Below are 6000 nucleotides of genomic sequence, written 5' to 3' on the forward strand. Positions count from 1 at the left end.
GCAAATGGAAGATGATTTCTCACTTTAATGTTCAACAGTCTGACTGTAATACAGTATCTGATTAACACATTAACAGTGTGGAACATGAGAAGGGAACATACATTTCATTAAAGCATAAAAATAAATAATGAATAATGTGATAGTGCAGAGATCAATAAATGTGTCAGACAAAAGTAATAAAAATATTAGAAAACCTGCTGATGTTGAATACAGCAACAATTCATGAAGAAATGTTGTATTTGAATCAGCCAACCATTAAGAAAACTTACATAAAACATGCCATTTTTTTTTACAGAACTTCTATTGGTATCCACTAGCATTCACTAAAAGAGGCTTATCTTTGGCCAATTACCTGATAGACTTCTTCACCCCCACCACCCATCCATACCCCCAAACATGCTCATGAAAAAATAAATTATCTCCTTGTTTTCCTAGAAACAGTGACCATGTCTGTTTTAGTAGACACTTTGCTACACATGTTGATGGTACTGTTTCCGGCACAGAGGCCCGAGGACAGCAACAGCGGGGTTCGTTGCCCGGTGTGCTTCGTGCCAATAAACATACCAGGGTGGAGAAACAATCAAAGTTTATTTGAGATCTCAAAGTGGTGCAAGGAGACAGGCAAGTCTCAAATCAAGCACACCAGCAAAAACAGTTTCTCTCTTCTTATACATTTTACAACTAAGCCCCCCCTCTATCCCCCTCTCTATCACCCCCCCTCTACTCCCCCTCCCCTCCCTACCGAAGGCATGTTTATACATTTAAGCCGTTAAATCATTCTAGGGCTATAAATCTAGCTTGTTAGTAACACTCCTCTAAACAGTTATTTGGTCCTGTTTACCCTTAGTTTATTACCCCTTCTCCAGCTAGAAACATGCAAACCTCATCATTATCGCTTGGTACCTGGTATGAGCAAGGTCGTAATTGCTAACTGACTGTTTACACATTCCAATTTCTGTCCTTGGCTTTTGAGGCCGATCAGAGTTAAACATGGAAGAACAGAGTTTAAACATGGAAGAACTTTGGCTCAGGCAGGCCTAGTGACCCCAACAGTACCACTATTCAGCCATTTACTGAGCTATAATGTTCCTTTCCTAGAAGCAATATTGATACTGATTCTAATGAAGTACATAATGCTTCTGAACGTATTGGATGAAATTCTCTCTCACATATATACACGGCCCCTTTACACTGGGTATGGGGGCAGGAGTACTGTAAAGCAAAGGAAATGCATGTGAGGGGCCCATGGGGTCATGCTCCAGCCCAATTTCTGATAGGGTGTATATGCCACCCCTCTTCATACTACCAGAACTTTTAAATTGTGTTTCCACCCCCTCACTATCAACAGTTATGTGCTGACTCTGGTATAAGGGACCTGTCTGGTTTTAAGATTAAGTTAGATAAGTTTATGGAGGGAATGGTTTAATGGTAAAACATATTAGCCAAGGAATACCAAGCAATGGCAGGTGAATAGTATAATGGCTAACAGGGGTCAGGCTGGAGACTCTTGCCTACATGCTCGGGGTCTTACTGATCGCCATATTTGGGGTCAGGAAGGAATTTTCCTCCAGGGTAGATTGGCTGAGGCCCTGGAGGTTTTTCGCCTTCCTCCGCAGCATGGGGCAGGGATCGCTAGCAGGAGGGTTCTCTGCCAATTGAAGTCACTAAAACACAGGATTTGGGGACTTCAACAGCAGAGTCAAGGGAAGGGGTAGGGACGGTTTTGTGGCCTGCAGCATGCAGGGGGTCAGACCAGATGATCATAATGGTCCCTTCTGACCTTAAAGTCTATGAGTCTATAAGTTTTCTAAAAACCCCAAATCAGGCTGAAGGAGAATTCCTGAACAGAACAAGGAAGACAGCTGAATACTATCTTCTGAGGACTCCCTCCCAAACCCTGGCATAGGGGACAGAGCTAGGGATGAGAGGGACATGGTGGGCTGGAACGCATAGAACTGTGTATATTCTGGGCAGTGCTTCTGCCCATAAGACAGCTTGAGGAGGTTGCTGTAACTTTGACAGCCCCCCAGGGATGCCAGGAACTGCTCCAGTCCCTGGAACAGCTCAGAACTGGAAGGCATAAGGGTGGTTTAAAGCCCCTTTATCCCCTCCCCTCAACAGCAAATTCTGTCCTATACCTCTAACAGTTTAGCTACATTAAAAAGTTTTGCCACTTTAACTATGCCGGTGGCAAAAGACAAAAACAAACAAACAAACAAAAAACACCTAGCACGGTGGTGAGTAAGCTATATTGGTTCAAGAAGGGCCGACGTTAGGGAAAATGGCACCCTGGGCAAACTTGTACTTTGGCCCTCGCTGACTCCCCCACCCCGCTCTCCTCTGGCCCCCACAGCCTCCCTGGGCTCTCCACCCCCCCATCACCCTCTGGCCTAGCTGCCTCTCTGGGCTCCCCACCCATCCCCCCCATTTCTCACAAGCCCCGCTGCCTCCCGATCCATCCGCCACCCTTCCTGGGCCCTGCTGCTTCCCCAGTACCCCTAGGCCATGTTGCCTTCCTCCCCCCCTCATTGCCCTGAGCTAACTTCCATGGCCTTGCACCCCAGGCCTGCCCCACTCCTTGCTTCTTGACAACTGCCCCCTGACAATGAGCAGTCGCCCATGTCACCCACCCATAAGGCTGGTCCTGGATTCAAGACACCTTTATACCAGTATAACTACATCTGCACTAGGGCTTTTACCAATATCACAATGCTGGCAAAAGAACTCATATCCCAGAAATCTTTTTACGCATCGACGATTCTTAAGAAGTGCAGAAAGAGAATTTTATCCATTATTTAAAAAACAGAGCTGATCAGAAAATCTCCACAAAAATGAAATTATGATAGAAAATGGAAACAATGTTTAGAAAAAAAAATCACAACATGTGTTTTTTGTTTTTCCATCTGTTCTGATAAAGAGCAACAAACTGCTATATTCTGGACAAAAAAAGTAAAAAAAAAAATAAAAAAAAAAGGATGAAAGTGTGTTTTGGTGGAGCCTAGCTAATATTCAACACCAACCTTCTTTCTTAACAGAAATTCTAACGTTTTAAGAAACTTTGACCAAAAGCACCCCATATTCAGACCCTACACACTATTGTAATGATATTGTGCAAATTATGCCTTGTGAGATATCATTTAAAAACCAATAACCCACTGATCATCAATATTATTGTGTAATGTATGTACAAAATGTGTATTAAGAGTTATGAACATAAGCTGTAATTCTGACTACAATGTGTTTACCAGACAAATCTGGGGAATGGGTAAAGTTCTTTCTCAAAGACAAAAGACTAGCTGATTCCTCTAGCCAGGTATCATCAAAGTTGATTGGCAATCACCTGTCAAGTGGCTACTCTTTGGCAACAAAGGGGGGCAGGAACAGTTCAATCTGCAGTTTAGCAAACAACAACATGGAATGTTTTTTACCACAGGACTCCAAATCTCTTTCTTCACAGCTGGAATGACCTTTATCTAGGGACAATCCTCAGGAAAATACATTTCAAAGGGGTGAAAAGTGAGGGGTAGAAACACCCCATGATCTTTCTCTCTCTTTCACCTAAGGCCTTGGCTACACTGGCAATTCACAGTGCTGCACTTGCTGCGCTCAGGGGTGTGAAAAAACACCCCCCCTGAGCGCAGCGAGTGCTGCGCTGTAAAACGCCAGTGTAATCAGCGCCTGCAGCACTGCACGCTCTCTCTCAGCGCTGCAAGCTATTCCCCTCAGAGAGGTGGAGTACTTGCAGCGCTGCGAGAGAGCTCTCGCAGCGCTGGCGGCGCGACTACACTCGCGCTTCACAGCGCTGCCGCCAAGTGTAGCCAAGGCCTAAGAAGAAAAAGGAACCAGCCTTTTGAATTTGTGGGATGATCCTGACCTGAGAATTTGGTCAGGCCTGTTGCTGGAAGCATGTGGTAAGGATTTTACCTTTTATCTTGTTAAGTTTTACCTACTAGAAAGTATTTTATCTTCATTTATTTTGTAACCATTTCTGATTTTAATACTTTATACTTGTACTAACTTAAAATCTCTATTTTTGTAATTAAATAAACTTATTTTATTTTTAGTCTAAACTAATCCAGTGTCATGTTTAAACTGAATGATTTGGTAACTCCAGTTAAAATAGCAAACTGTTGAATATTCACCCTTTACAGTGACAACAGAACTTTAATATCTGAACTGTTCAGGAAAGGGACTGGACAGTTCAGAACACGTTTTTGGTGAAATTTGGGGACCCGGAGTCTGTTGAAGTCACCCTGAAAGTAGTAACCAAGACTGGTGGAAGCCAGAGTCTGACTGGAATATTACTAACAGACTGCTGGGGACAAAGCTGCCCCCAGTGTGTGACTGGCAAGATGGGATGTGCTTGTGAGCAGCCCAGGTTAGGAGCTACAGCAGTGAGCATTGGTAAGCCCCCAAGATTGTGGGGCAGGCTGTGACACAAGCCCTCACTGGTATGGATTTCATCCCAGAACATCACAGAAACCAGATTATACACTATCTGAAAATGGGATTTAATCAGTACAGTTTAAACAACCTACTCAACCTTAAGGTTGCCTCATAATATGTTCAAATATACGTACAGATCAAAATTACAAGTCACTAGGAGGCTTGTTAATGTAAGAAAAAAGGACATTGGGTATAGTTAAATCATGTCTCCCAATAACGCTAGCTACACTAGCAAAAGGACCCTTATTTTTTCCTGGTGTAAGCTGCCTCTATACAGAGGTCGGAGGTGGTGAGGGAGATGGAAAGAGCACTGCTGGCATAGCTATGTGGTTTATGGGTGTGATTTTTTTCCCCACACTCCTGACATAGTTATGCAGGCAATTTTTGTGTACTGTAGACCTGGCCTATGTAACAGTTTACTAGAGTTCTGCTGATGGGAGTTTAATGCTTTATTTAGGTGATTGCAATATAGGAAGAGGAGGAGAGCTGTCTGTCTATATACATGTATTATGCTTCTAGGAATCTCTCATCTTTGCTTGGACTATTTCTTGGATCTATGTCCAAAGGACAGCATTCATGAATACGCTTGAATTGTTAATCTCAAGACCTGAAATACTTCTGTTAAATTCATATTGATTCCAGGGCAAAGCTGTTGAGATTGTAAAGATACTTAAGGAAATGGACCCTAGCCCTAGCTTGTTGCAGCATCTAAGCATCGTGTGGCCTGTGTTAGTGTAATGACTATACTAACTTCAAAGTCAAGGACTATATGTTTGGCACTTGTCACTAATGGGGACCTTGCAAATAACCTCCCAGACCACAACAGAGCCATTGAGATGAGCCTCATAAAGAAAACAGAGGAAGTTGAGATGGTGACCTTTGGACAAAATGGTGGATTTAAAAGACAACCAGTTTGGGTCTTATTGCAAGGGGAAGTCTACACCCTTTGTACTCAGACTGTAATCTGCCAAACCACAGATTCCTGAAGTGAAAGAACTTCTCACTGTGAGATAATGATGTAATAGAACATATTACTGAACCAACAAAGTAGTGTGCCCCATGGCATTGATTCAGAAAGAAAACAGTTATCTCTATCTGCATGGACCAAAGGGGTATGTCTACACTGCAAGTGGAAGCAAGTCTCCTGGTTCAGGTAGGCAGACTTGTGTGAGCAGGGCTTGTGCTAGCACACTAAAAATAGCAGTGTGGATGTTGCAGCATGGACTGGAGCTTGGGCTCTCAAGCCCATCAGACTCTCTAGGTTTCAGAGCTTGAGCCGGAATGTCCACACTGCTAATTTTTGCATTCCAGCTCGAGTTCCGCCAGTGAAAATCTGTCTACCCACTCCCAGCTGCAGTGTAGACATACTGGAAGAGACTTGATGAATCAGTAAGGAAGGAAACGTATATATAGTCAAACCCCACACTAAGGGGCCCCGCCATAACGTGAAATCGCATATAATGCGATCACAATTTGGCCCCCCTGGAAGACACACAGTAATATAGTACTGTATGTTCTATACCAGTGGTCCCCAATGCCATGATGGTTGCCAGG

The sequence above is a fragment of the Chrysemys picta genome, chromosome 1, assembly GCF_011386835.1.
Source record: "Chrysemys picta bellii isolate R12L10 chromosome 1, ASM1138683v2, whole genome shotgun sequence".
Classification (NCBI taxonomy): Eukaryota; Metazoa; Chordata; order Testudines; family Emydidae; genus Chrysemys; species Chrysemys picta.